Source organism: Suricata suricatta, chromosome 11, assembly GCF_006229205.1.
Source record: "Suricata suricatta isolate VVHF042 chromosome 11, meerkat_22Aug2017_6uvM2_HiC, whole genome shotgun sequence".
Classification (NCBI taxonomy): Eukaryota; Metazoa; Chordata; class Mammalia; order Carnivora; family Herpestidae; genus Suricata; species Suricata suricatta.
The window spans coordinates 61,886,330-61,901,646 of NC_043710.1; the positions used below are offsets into that span (position 1 = coordinate 61,886,330).

Here is a 15,317-nt window from a genome sequence, read left to right on the forward strand (position 1 = left end):
ATTTTTGTCCCCTTGGTTAATAGCCCTTTCTGTCACATACCTTACCAAAAACATAAAGCTTGCTGAAAATTTGCTTTGACTGTTCATTTCAGTCACACATTTTGGTCACTTATTAGCATTTATCTCTGAGGCTTATTTAATCTAATTAAATAGTGCATTAAACATAAACTATCCTGGGGTATTTACTGCCTCATGTGTGTTTTGCTTTCCTGTACTTTGTCAGAAGCTATGGGAAGTCAGTGGGTATATTTATTACTTCTTGTCATTTAATACCTATGCTGATGCTACCTATTTTCATTCACTTCTCCATCTCCATATTTATTGGTACTCGGGGCTCCTAGTGGTTCAGTTGGTTGAGTGTCTGACTCTTGATTTCAGCTAAGGTCATGATCCTAGGGTTGTGGGATTAGGCCCCGTGTCTCTGTGCTGAAGTGGAGCCTGCTTAATATTCTCTCTCCACCCTGCCCCCACTCACATTCTCTCTCTCTCAAAAATAAAAAACAAAAATATTTATTTTAAAATATGTGTCAGATACTAGGTTAGGTGCTAAGGGGCAGAAAGAAAACATGATTCTAGATTTGCATATTATTGAGGGGAAAAGAGACTCAAATGCTTCTGTATTCCACGTCCTGTGGTCCTATGTGTTACAGTGGGATTAGAGATGGAAGTTATCCTTGTCCTCAAAGAAAATTATTTCCATAGATCAGAAGCAGAGAAATAAATAAACATATACAACATAATGTTATCTGTTTAAGGTTGGAAGCGATCTTTGAAGACTGATGGGCACAGAGGAAAAATTTCTGTAGTGTTGCTTTCCAAGATAACTCACCCTGACCTAAGTGCTAATCAATAGTGTTGAGACTTTTAGCCAAAATTCCTTGCCAATCACATCTACTATCATCCCTTGTACCTTTGTCAACACTGGCATTTAAACTAATTCCGTCTTCACTTAGCAATTGTTGAACAGCATCTTTAGAAATATACACTAAAAAAAATAATCCCTTTACCTATTTCTTGCCATTAGTACAGTGGAGCAAAGATGTCACTCAGGTTACTCATACTATACCTAGTGCTTTGTATTTATTTTCTCATGGCCTGTATGATTGCAAAACACTATGCTCTCTCTTGCTCTCATGGTGGGAATATCACTTTTCACTTTTTCCATCTGATTAAGTATAATTTATGTATTAAGACTCAGGTGAAAGGGAAGCACTCTTCATGTCGCAGAACCAAGAGTTGGTATATGTGCATAACACTGTGAACAGACTCTGGACTTAAATATCTTTATTCCACTAAACCAGGGGCTACTCAAATACAAATATATTTGAGCAGAAATATGGCCTAATAGAATAGAAATAATGCCTAATTCTTCTCTGACCCTTTTCACCATCACCTAACCTCGTATTTAGCCCATAGCTGTACTTAATAACTGAATATTGAATATGAATAACATCATGAAGACAAGCTGCGACCATAAAACGTTGACAGTAAAATTCCACCAAATAACAGCATTCTTTTAGTTGAATGCGATCCATATTCTCAATACATTATGACCTATATGATTTGATCCCCAACGACTTTTGTAGATTCATTTCCTAAATCTCTTCCTCTCATTCATTGCTCTCCAAAACCTGGTGAGGTAGGTACAGATACCTCCCCATTTTCTAAAGAAATAAACTTAACCTCAAAAAAGTAATTTATTTGGTTTTGTTTATCCCTCTGAGAAGCAACAGAACAAGAACTGCACTCTAACTTTATGTCTCTCAGTCCAATGCAGTTTTCACCCCATTGTGGCTACACTTGACTCTTGCCTTTAACTATTCAAAACCTGTATAGCATTTTGTGATCCCTCCTAAATCATGGATTCTGATAAAAGCACTCTACTCCAGTGAGACAACTCTATATTCTAAGATAAGTAATCATCATTTAGGTCACTGGAAATCATTTATTAGCCCTGATGCCTCTTCTATGTTTGTTGTTATTTTTACACAATGTAATGTTAAGTGATCTTCTGTATACTCTTATTATTTCTCTCCCCTTATGTTCTCTGAGAACCAAAGGTTGTTTACGCATAGAACTTAGCACATGGCTATGAATTTTGTAGGTGCTAGTCTGCAATTATTTCCTCAAGTGCCAACATTCATTTTATAATTGGTCTATGAGATATGTTTGGAATCCTCAAATATTTTGGTGGAGTGATAATTAAATGATGCATAAACAATGAGATTAAGGAAGGAGAGTGGAGTGAGGTTGAAAAGTCCAAAAGCTACTGATGTCAAAAGTCCACCTTCTTTATCAACAAATCTTTTTCAGCACCAATAAACCTGTATGCCTGAGGGTAAGGCAAAAATATTCCTTTTTAGACTTTGGGAAATTCCTCCCTTCATTTCTCTGCTACTGTACTAGTCTACACCTATAGTGACGATTAGAAGATGCCCAATCCCATTCTTGTATACAAATTATCAAAAATTTCTTGATTAAAAAGTGATTTTCATTATAAAAGATTAATTCTCACAGAAGAATTTTTTCTTAAAAGAGAAGCTATAAGATTAAAATAGAAGCTGGTCTATAGTTACAGCACCCAGAATAATCACTTTGATATTTGATTTTAGTATTTGTACTAAGCAAATGTATAAATCTTTTGTTTCTTTTTATGGTAAAATAAAGATTATGGGAAACTAGCTTGTTTCATTTAACAATGTACCATGAACCTTTTTCCATTTCATTAACTATTCTACAACATCACTCTAATGACTATATGAATATATTTTTATGTATTACAAGAATATAATAAACCAATCCACTATTACTAGTTAGGCTTTATCTAAAGTTTTGCCTTGTTATTACAAACAATGTGTAAGCCAGTAGGTTTTGTGACTTACCTGGCACTCACTTTTGTTTTGTTTTGTTTTGTTTTAAAAATAGGGATAGCAATAGTAGCTGTCATGATGGGGATTAAAAAGCACACTTACGATGAGCGCTTGTGATGAGCACAATGGAGATTGTATGAGAATTACACTGGAATTAAAATAAAAGGCTTAATAAAAAATTATACCCGTGAGAGGGTTATGTGAGAGAGTAAATAAGCTAATTTATGGCAAACCAATAGGTGCCAGTGATTATTAATGATCATTCTTTTTTAAAAATATTTTTAATGTTCATTTATTTTTGAGAGAGAGACACAAAGAGTGTGGGAGGGTCAGAGAGGGAGACATAGAATTAGAATCAGGCTCCAGGCTCTGAGCTGTCAGCACAGAGCCCATGTGGGGCTCGAACCCACAAATGTAAGATCATGACCTGAGCCGAAGTCACCTCTTTAACCAACTGAGCCACCCAGGCGTCCCATTAATGATCATTCTTAAGCTGCTATCTACAACTAGTGATAATTTCTTTGTGCACATTTTTTGTCTGATTTCTTTTGAATTTCTAGGTTAGCATTGTTTTGTTTTTGTGTCTTATGATACATAGTGGAAAACTTACTTTCCCCTAAATGAACCACTGTACATACCCATCCATCTTTCTACATCTTCACCGACCTAGTTCTTCACATTACTTAGTTTTCTCAGGCCTGATGGATATAAAATTGTTATCTCTTTGCTATTTTAATTCAGATTCCTCTGTGGATGAATCTTTACATGAGTTTATTGATCCTTACTAGGTCTTCATTTATGAATTTTCAGTTACTATCCATTACCTAGTTTTATAAAGAGCATTTCATCAGTTTTTATTAAGTTGCAAAATATACTTATAAATTCAAGGCAACAACCTGTTCTTTTTCATATATATTTCAATTTTATTTGTTTTTCAAATTTGATTATGTATATCCTTTCACATCCACATGGAAGGTGTGAATTTTTATGTAACTATATGCATAAATCTCCTTTCCCTTAAAGTCAGGTTTATAAAGTCCTGTTCATTCTTAGACTATGCAAATACTCAACTATTCATTTTCTTCTAGAACATGTATTGATTTGATTTTTATTTAGCATTTTCATCAAAGTTTATGGTGTAACATTGAGATATCCTTTTATTGCCTCCCAAATAGTAAGCTAAAAAGTTTAATATTCAGGAATTTTATACTTATTTAAGATGATGTTTTTTATTATGTTTTTCTATCTGTACTTTTTAAACTAATAATATATTCTTTATTGTTTTAGAGCTTGTAATCGATTTGTAAAATGTTTTCTGGCAAATTTTAGTTTTTTAAACAAATTCTTCCAGCTGTCATAACCTGATCATAACCTGATCTCACCGTTCATGGGGTTAAGCCCCGAATTGGGTTCTGTGCTGACAGCTCACAACCTGGAGCCTGCTTTGGATTCTGTCTCCCTCTCTCTCTCTGCTACTTCCTGCTCATGCTCTCACTCTCTCTCTCTCATGAATAAATAAATAAACATTTAAAAATTTTTAATTAAGATATAAATGTGAAGTCTTTTCAGTGTTGAGTTTTCTAATTCAAAGATGTCGAATATAACTCTACACATTACATATACTATTTATATAATATTTAGATATTTAGATATATCTCAATATTTTACAGCACTCTTGATATTGATATACATATTTCTTAAATTTAGTTATACTTTATGACTTTTTATCATAAAGAGAATTTTATTATATTGATACAATCACTTAAATATTAAAAGAAAAATGTTGCTCATATATGACTTTTCTTTGCAATTTTCCAAGTTACTTCTTTTCAATAGTTTTAAAAATTATTTTTACTCATTTTTGAGACAGAGAGAAATAGAGCATGAGTCAGGGAGGGGCAGAGTGAGAGTCACGCACAGAATCCGAAGCAGGCTCCAGGCTCTGAGCGGTCAGCACAGAGCCCGATGCAGCGCTCGAACCCACAAATGTGAGATCATGACCTGAGCTGATGTCAGACGCTAAACTAACTGAGCCACCCTCGTGCCCCTCAACAGTTTTATTTAGATGTACTATGCTCACTTTTAAGACCAAAGAGAAAATCTTTTCCTGTCTCAAAGAGGGGAGCCACTTTAGCCAATATCTAATCATTATGCATAAGTGGCTTGTGTATTTGCCAGGAAGTATATGCCCTACCTGACCTGCCATTTCTTTTTGTTCCAGAAAACTTATGAGTTAAACTTCTTGGACATCGCAGGAAGAAAATCATGTAACTCATAAAAAATTATTTCACTTTACCATTTATAAACATATACTTTTCTTAGCTTATTGCATTGGATAGAAAGCTTAGTCTTTTTATGCATTAAAAGTATGTTTCACCCTGTATGCTGAAAAAATGTTGAGATAGGCAGGAAATCTTTAGGACAAGTACTACCACCTTACACTTATATAGCTTATTTTAGGTTTTGAAAATCCTTTAATAATATCTTTTCTTTTTTTTCTTAACAAGCCTATGATACACAGAGGTTTTATACTTTTTTCATTTATAATATGGAAAAACTTAGATTTTTAGATAACTCATCCAAGGTACTATAGCCAGCAATTTATAAGAACAGGACTAATCTTCAAGTTTTTCAGTTTCTAGGCTAGAGCTTTTTTCAAAATAACAACCCAGCTACCTACCTACTCTTGTATAAATCATTTGGAAACTCTTGAAATTTTGGATATAATAAAAATATTTCTGGTACATATAGATATTTCCATTGTGATGAGATGTTATTTGGCAACTGTTATTATTCAAAAATGTACAAATGTGTTTCACTGAACAACATGTAAAATAGCTAAATCACTACAATTTAACATCAGTTCAGAAAGTACTAAAATAGACCAAACCTTAAGGTACTGGGATATAAAAATTGCTAAAATACAACAAATATGTTAGAATAAAATAAGTTTTGCTGTAATTAACACAATATTATCCCAAATCACTATGGCCTAAAAATTTCTCTCAAACCACATGACCATTTTTGGGTGACCATGATAACGTTGTGCTCACATAGTAACAGAAATCCCCACTGACTTTTTAAACACATTTTCCCACAATCCACATGGCAGTGGAATGGAATATGGCTCATCAGTCTCTGGCTACTGAAGGTTCAATACAGAGGTGGGTCAGAATACAAAACTATGACTAACTGAAAAGGGGAGAGGAAGTGTAATCATACCATATATTTGGAAGGAGGGCTCAGTATATTTACAAACAATCCTGACAATTCTCAAAACTTCTGTACTGGAGCTACCCATGGTAATTTGGAGAAGACAGGAAGTAAATACATATGTATGGTAATTATAATATTTATAATAAACAGCAAAGTTGGGAGCAAAGTAATTATAGGAGTAGAACTCAATAACTGAATTTTCTTGAAGAAGATAGGAAATACTTTTCAGAGAAACTGGCATGTGGCATGAACTATAAAGACTAATTAACTAAGGAGGTCATAAAAAAAGTATTCTATTCATAAACTTCAAATTAATTCCTATTTATATGAAATTGGAAAATAACCACTATAGCAAAAAGCATAAAGAAATACTTATTTTCTGTGACTATTCTCAATAAGTTATATGGCTTTAGACTAAACAATTTGCCTCTCTAGACTACAAGCGTCATGAAAATATAAGGAAGGCCAATAAATAAGAATATTTTCAGCTTTATCATTATATATTGGAATTTTTTATGTTGGAAATTTGTCAGTAATTTGAAAATCCTAATATTTTGTTAATTGTTACATATCAAATAAAGGTGGATGGCACCTACCACGAATGGTTTTCATTGTGTAGGCCAATTCTAATTATTTAGAAGGATCTGAGTACGAGGCAGCCTGAAAAAAAAGTGTGAATCACTGAGAGTGACTTCCATGAACTCTGAAGTAAAAGTGGTATTGAGTACAGATGTAGGAGTAGTTATTCCCAAGAGTTCCTGCTATAGAAGTGGTACCGCTTTAAATGGTTGTTAGGCCTGTGATAAAAATAAATTGGTGTGATATTGGTGATATATGGAGATGTCACACCAGTATATTTTGATCACAGGCCTAACAATGGATGAAATGGCACCACTTTTATAGTCATATACTTTATATACCACTTTTTTATAGTGGGATATATCTTATACACACACACACATTCTATCTGATATATAAAATTTTAACAGCAATAGTCAGATGAATCATCTAGTAGTCAGAGTGCTCCTTTTCTTCCTTTAACATGCTTGCTACGACACTGAGGAAAACAGAAGACTAATTCACCCAGAACCCAGCACACAGTTTTAACCAGCCATACCTAGTATAGGAATTCTGTTTCCTATACCGAAAACTATCTCTGGATCTAGGAGTATGTATTTACAATTGGTGAAGAAAAAGAAAGCAGAGACAAATTATACTGCTGATCAGCATAAAATACAGAGAAATGTAGGGGAAAGTAGCAAATACCTTTTAAAAAGGTATTTTAGTTTCTTCCATCCTTTAAATGAACAATTCTTATTTTTACTTTTTTTTCTGAATAAACTGAAGTCTAAAACCTATTCTCAAATAACCTCTACTTTCTAAACACCTCCCTTAGAGATTTTCACCATTTTATAGCATTACATAATTTGCAGCAAATGAAGATTTATCATTCAATTGATATAATTATTAAATGATAAGCCATTTTTCTACTTTCAGCTAAGAATAATGACTGAATGAAAATGACTTGTCAGGCAATGAACTGTCTCTTGATTAGGTAGAATAGTATAGGTTTATGTTTTCCTTTTATAGTAAATAGACTACTTACCTGTGCAACTCTGTCATAAAACGTGCATTTCAGATTGAAAAGTATAGATAGAACAAATACCAGTGTATAATCTTTCTGCTTCACTACAGCAGAAACTCCTTTCCAGAAGTCAGCAGCTATTATAATTTTCAAATGTATTTTTTTCAAAACATTTCTTAGTTCAAGATTTATAACTATCTATTTACTCTTATCAAGTCCTAAGAGAGTTAAGACTTGTACTGTGGATTACAACTAAATCAATTATAAGAGAAAATAAGTGAAATAGATATGAAATATGTGAGTGAAAATGGTATATAACAACATACGGTCTATTTTTAATTGCCCCCAAGTAATTCCAATTATTTCAATCTAGTTTGTGATAGAAATCCAATAAGGAATACAAAAATATTTTAATTAACCCATCAGAGTATAAACTTGCTTAATTTATTATTCAATTATTGGCCATAAACAGATAACTTTCAGTGATGTTGACATGGATAAAATAGCTATATCTAGAAAACACTTAATCCAATTAATAATTATAAGCCATAATGGTACCTAATTTGATTTTCTATTATTTTCTAACTAACACTTTGTGTTCCCTTCTGCTCTGTACTCTTCCAAGCATATTCACTATCCACAATCCATATACACTTAGAAAAATATATCAGTAAACCAACACCATCATTTCTTTGTAAGACAACAAAATTACATCTGGACATTAGTTATTGTTCTTTCATTTGTTTATTACTTACTTGTTTGTTTTTTTATTGTCATTTTATTTTCTTTTGCAATACTTCCATAGGGATAGATCCTTACAATTTAAAAATAACCCTTTGATATCAATGTATTTAGAGGTGTACAATAAATCATCATGATGTGCTATTTACAGGTATTATTTCTCCAATTCTCCTAAAAATTTCTGTGCTCTTAATCTTTGAAGAAGGAAATAAATTATTATTATTATTATTATTATTATTTAAAACAATGAGAAGACTGAAGTGTAGACAAACTAAGTGAATTTTCCTGTGGTAGTAGTTATGTATGTGATTTTGGACTCAAGGTGTGAAACTTACCAAATATTTTTTATGTAGAAGAAAATTATTGCAAATATTTTCAGAGATAATTGTGTAAATAAAAGCTACAGCTATGTAAAAATGGAGAAACCTTATGTAGGTATTGGAGGAGTTTGCCATTAAGTTAGGATGTCTCATTAACTAGTATGTCTAACTATCCTTAATGACCTGACTAGAAATCTACACATTCCTATTGCTTGTAAACTGTAATCCTAACCAGTGCCATCCAATAGCCACCAGCCACATGTGACTATTAGTCTGACATTAAATATTTAAATAAACTGACAATAAATAAAAGTAAAAATTTGGTATTCATTTGCTGAACTACATTCCAAGTGTTCAACAGGTCAATAGTCACATGTGGTTACTGATTATTGTAAAGGACAGTACAGTTGGAGACGGGTTTTTTTTTTGTTTTTTTGTTTTTTTTTTTTTGCTGGGTCTCTGTCTGATTTGGGTATCAAGGTGATGCTGGCTTCATAGAATGAGTTTGGAAGTTTTCCTTCTACTTCAATTTTTTTTAATAGTTTTAAAATAATGGGTATTAGCTCTGCTTTACAGACAGAAACAATCTTATTGACAAAAATGTGCTAATTGCAGGGGACTTTAATACTCCACTGACAGCAATGGATAGATCAACCAGACAGAAAATCACTAAGGAAACAATGGACCTGAACGACACACTGGAACAGATGGAACTGATAGATATATTTAGAACTCTGCATCCTGAAGTTAGGAAATTCACCTTCTGCTCAAGTGCACATGGCACATTCTCCAAGATTGATCACATACTGGGGCATAAAGCAGCCCTCCATAAGTATAAACGAATAGAGATCATACCATGCACACTTTCAGATCACAATGCTATGAAACTTGAAATTAACTACAGGAAAAAGTCTGGAAAACCTCTAAAAATGTGGAGGTTAAAAACCACCCTACTAAAGGATGATTGGGTTAATCAGGCAATTAGAGAAGAAATTTAAAAATATATGGAAACAAATGAAAATAAAAATACAACAATCCAAAATTTCTGGGACACAGCAAAGGCAGTCCTAAGAGGAAAGTATATTGTAATCCAAGCCAATTTCAACAAACTACAAACGTGCAAATCCAAAATCTAACAGAGCTCCTACTGGAACTAGAAGGGGAGTAGCAAGAGCACCCCAAACCCAGCAGAAGAAAAGAAATAAAAAAGATCAGGGCAGAAATAAACGATATAGAATCCAAAAAAAACAGTCGAGCAGATCAATGAAACCAAGAGTTGGTTCTTTGAAAAAAATAAACAAAATCGATAAACTTCTAGTCAGCCTCCTTAGAAAGAAAAGAGAGAGCACCCAGATAGACAAAATCATAAATGAAAAAGGATCTATTACAACCAATCCCTTAGAAATACAAGCAATCATCAGAGATTACTATGAAAAATTATATGCCAACAAACTTGACAACCTAGAAGAAATGGACAAATTCCTTAATGCACATGTACTACCAAAATTAAAACAGGAAGAGATAGAAAGCATGAATAGACTGATAACCACTGAAGAAATCAAATCTGTTTTCAAAAATCTCCCAATGAATAAGAGCTCAGGGCCAGATGGATTCCCAGGGGAATTCTATCAGACATCTATTTTAATTTTTAAGACAATTTTTAACTCAGCATTATTACGTATTTGCTATTTTCTATACCAACTTACTCCACTTTTTTGTGAGTACAGTTTTAGACAGATTATATTAACATATGGGTAAGTAACATAGGTATGTTCTATTTCTTTCCATATATACTTATTTTTATTTATCTCTTCACCAAAGGACTCTAATAATCTTATAATTTCTTTACTACTCCACTGACTATATTCTCTACAATCTTCTCCTTTTCTTTTTGATCTATATATGTACCAGTTTGGAACCAAGATTCTCTACATAAATGTTTTATGACAACCTGAAAGAGAGGATCACCTGTATCAAGGGTCAGCACATCAAGTGCTATGGGCCAAATACTGCCCACTGACTCTTTCTGAGACTGCACTCAGACTGGTTTTTACAGTTTTAAAGTATTTGAAAAAAAGTCAAAAGAATTATATTTTTAACTTATGAATATAGTATGAGATTCAGATTAGTTTTCCATTTAGATGTTTTTAAGCCACGCCCATTTATGTATTACCTACGGCTGCTGTGTGTCACAAAGAGCTCAGTAGCTGGAGCAAATACCGTAGACGTACAAACTAAAATATTTACTGTCTTGCACTTTATAGGAAAGATTTGCTGATCTCTCATCTACATAATTAAATGAACAAAGTAACGGCATGTCCTGTCTGTGATTAATATCAATGGGTTCATTTTAATTGAATCATTCAGGCTAAAATAAGTTGACATTGTGCTTTAGAGATAGGAGTGAAAGAGGTGGGGTGATATTTTGTACTTTATCATAATGTACATTTGATAGTACAAAAACAAAAATAAAAACAGAAAATGATACATAATAAGATGAAAAAAATAGTAGAAATATTTTGTATATATCCAAGCAGTTTTCTAATAAGCATCATTATTTTAGAGCACAGATATAAATAAATAAGACTCACACACACACACACACACACACACACACACACACACAATGGAAAAATCACCAGGCAAAATCTTGGTGTTTTTTTTATCTCTGACTTCATGAAGTACAGAGGGATGAAAAACATTTGACTACATTAAATATAGATCAGTAACAACTATACTAAGAGAAATGAGAGCCACATGCTCTTCTGGGGGAAAAGCTCACAGAGGCAAAAAAGAAAGAGAAAATTGATATTAGCAAAGGAGCTTGAAGGTTCCCTCTCCTGAGAGCCAGATGAGTTTCCACTAACATATCAAGGGGACTGATATACTGGTTGCAAGATCAGAAAAATAAATCAAGTATGATATAAAACTAATGAATATTTCTATATAATTAATTGGCATACTTTCTTCTGTGTTCCTCTTTTAGTGGGAAACAATGTAAGAGTGCTAACCTTTTAAATAACGAAGGACAGGGGCACCTGGGTGGCTCAGTCGGTTAAGCATCCTAACTTGGTTTTAACTCAGGTCATGATCTCTCGGTTTCAGAAGTTTGAGTTCTGTGTCAGGTTCTGCACTGGCCGCACAGCACTTGCTTGGAATTCTCTGCCTCCCTCTCTCTCTGCCCCTCCTCACTAATGCTCTCTCTGTCTCTCTCAAAATAAATAAATGAACTTAGAAAAATTTAAATAATGAAGTGCCTGTAATTCCTAAGGTGGGCTCTGGAAACAAATTTTATTTCAAAATCTGAATAACTAACCATGTTAAAAACATATTTTATGCACTATTAAATTTACAAAGGTATTTTTAAAATATTTATTTATTTTTTAACTCTTGAGGAACTATAGTTGTCTACAGGAATATGGGATTTCAGAAGAAAGCTATTTTCATTGGCAAATGTTCAGTAAGTGTCCAAAAACAAATCTGTATCATAATTAGGTCATAGTTCTATAACTGAGTCAAGGGAGTGCTTACTATATTACAGGGATTATAGTAAGTCATTTACATGAATTATTAACTTACTATTTAGAAACAGTGACAAGTTATTCTTGCTACATACATGAGAAAATTGAGATTCTCAGAAAAGTTGTATCTGTTGTCTAGCTAGTAGAAAGTGATAAAGCTGAACAACCAATGCCAGATGTTTGTTCAAATCTAGAGCATACCATTATCAGGACACTGCTCTGCATGTATTTATGGCAAGATCATCCCAAGACCAACCATAACTCATAAGATAGCTGAAAAGTAAAAAGCACAGACTTTGGACTCAGATAGACCTGGATTAGTGTTCAAGTCGATAATACCAAGTCCTAACTGAGAAGGTATTTAACCTCTTGAACTTCAGTTTTCTCATCTGTGAAATGGGTGTAATGTTATCTATTACACAAAATTACTATGAAGGTCAAATAAGTTAATTGTTTCTCTGAAGTTTACCATTCTCTCTCCAGGTAGATTTACTCTGTCTACTTGGTGAGCCTTATATTATTGTAGCATTTATCACACTGACCTTTAATATTTATATTCAGCATAATGTGTTGCATTCTAGCAGATCTGAACTCATTAAAATAGTAAAAATTATTTCATTTCAAAAATAGCCTGTTAACTTATTCAATAATTGAATAGCTTGGTTTACAGCTCCAAAAGGTTTTTTTCACCCCTCATAAAGCACACAGATAATATATAATTAACAAAGGAACAAACAATTTCAGGTAATGATAAGTGTTATAAAGAAAAATAAAATAGGGCAAAGGGATAAAGAGGATATGTTTTAGAAAGGCCACTCAAAGACTGCCCTTCTGAGGACACCCTTGAGGAAAGGCTTAAATGAAGGCAGTCAGCCAAGCCTAATTCAGGAAAAGACGGCACCAGGCAGAGGGCAGAGCTCAGGTAAACGTCAGTGTAACCCAAGTGTATGGAGGTAGAGAGAAGAAAGTAGGAGATGAAACTCAGAAGATAGTAGGTCTCACACTTAGTTGTGTGGACTGTAATCTAAATGTGATAGGAATCCATCCGAGAGTTCTGAGTAGTGAGAGGCATGATTTCAGTTGTGTTTTTAAAAGAGGCTTCTACCTGTTCCCTGGGGGAATGGGGAAGGAAAGAGGTCAGTGAGGTAGCTATATTGGTCTTGCTAAGGACAGATGGAATTGTGACTTGGACTCGGGACAAAGAGAGGTGAGTAGTGCTCTGATTTGGGAAATATTTTGAGGGTGGAGATAACAGGTCTTGTTGCCAGATTGGTTATGGGATTTCAAATGTAATGCTTTTTTTTTTTTTTTTTGTTAAAAGATCTATTGCTCTCACTGTCTGTCTGCAGCAACAAATGAGAAGTTTATGAAAGCAACAAATAGCTAACTATGACTCAGCGAAAGTTTGTGAAAAACAAAGTTTTTGTTAAGACCCGAGGGTATGACAGACACAGATCCACATAGACTGCTTATAAATAGCTTAAATGCTATTGAAAGCTAAATGCCTAACATTTATAAATTGAGTGCAAGAAGACAGCATTGTCATGATGCTTTAAGAGGTATTTTGACACCTCCTCCTCCATCTCTTAAACCAACACCCCATGTCCTGCTATTCTTTGATATGATCAGTGAATATTTTCTCTATCTTCAGGAAAATAATACACTAATGCTGTTTGAAGCCCCTTTCCCTCTTCCTGTCAAATTTCTGGGCAGATTAAGAACTTTCTAAAAATAAACACAAACATCTACATGCTAACCAGGGTGTTTAGTCTTTAATTATTATTATTATTATTATTATTATTATTTTATATATACCACACACTTGCTTGGTAATTGGCTAAAGCGATGATGTAAAATCTATAGTCATCAGTATCTTGAAATGAAAAGCTCTTAAAAAATATAAAAAAAGGAAGATGGTTATGTGATACTACCCAAGCCTCCTTCTCTTCGTAGGTCACTGGGGCTGTTACTGGTATGCTGCCGCTGGTCAATATGTTCAAACTTGTGAGTCTGTGGAGCAGAAGGGGCTGCAACGCATAGTATGCCTGGATCGATACTTAAGCCTAAAATAGGAATTCTGGAGCTATCCTTATGTCCCAAGAAACTGGCTTATACTTTTTATGCCTTTCAATTTGTCCGTTCTGGTCAGCTTAATTGTAGCTGTCATTCAATGCAAGTAATTAGTTTAATCACCATACCTGCTGGAGTGGTTAGTCCAGGCAGGTAGCGTGTGTTTGATTCAATGTGTCCTAGGCTTAGACTTGAGTAAAGTGGTCCAAAGGTTGAGTGGAGGGATTGTTAGCTCCTTTTAGGAGGTGGGGTTTCCTGATACCAGCAGTTTCCATCTGGTTTTATAGAGCTTGTCTTTTATTTTTTATTTTTTATTATACTTTATTGTCAAATTGGTTTCTGTAACACCCAGTGCTCATCCCAGAACATGCCCTCTTCCGTGCTCTTCACCCATTTTCCCCTGGAGCCTGTCTTTAAAAAGATGACATCTAAGTCCTGAAAGTGGGAGAACAGATGGATACTCTTCCCTACCACTATCCAGTTACTTCTTTCAAACTTAGATGACACACAGGTAAGGTATTCTGATCTTATGAGTATTGACTTTCCATCTGCCTAAATTACAGCCTGGTTGATGGACACTCGTTTTTTTCTCTATGGCCTTCTCCCAAGCTGCTTACAAGGTGTACAGTCTTGCCATGATCACGGGTCCCTGAGAGACTATATTTCCCCAAAATTAGTATTTTCCTTCTTCCACATACAGTGTGTTGTCAGAAGCAGCACATGGAATGAGAACTTTGGAGCTGGTCATCCTGGATAATTTAATTTCCTTTAGGTAAGTGACTTAATTCTTATGATGCTCAATTTCTTCATTTTTGAAACAGGTACATCAATTCTGACTTCACAGAGCTCTCCTAAAGAATAAATTTACTCAAGCATGTAACCCACTTAGCTCATGTCTAGCATAGTGTTGGTGTTCAACAAATGATGGATAATTTTTTTCTGAATAAAAAAATGATTCATTACACATTTCCTAAGTGCACTATGTAATTTTCAT

The 15,317-nt window shown here is 33.9% G+C and overlaps 1 long non-coding RNA gene across 1 annotated transcript in view; it reads left to right on the top strand.

Moving 5' to 3' along the window:
* LOC115271921 overlaps positions 1–15,068 on the top strand; it is a 57,277-nt gene extending 42,209 nt beyond the window's left edge. The window contains exons 2-3 of the long non-coding RNA XR_003900155.1: positions 14,207–14,257; positions 15,024–15,068. This is a non-coding gene — a long non-coding RNA (uncharacterized LOC115271921). The remainder of the gene's footprint in view (positions 1–14,206; positions 14,258–15,023) is intronic.
* The last annotated feature ends 249 nt before the right edge of the window (positions 15,069–15,317 follow it).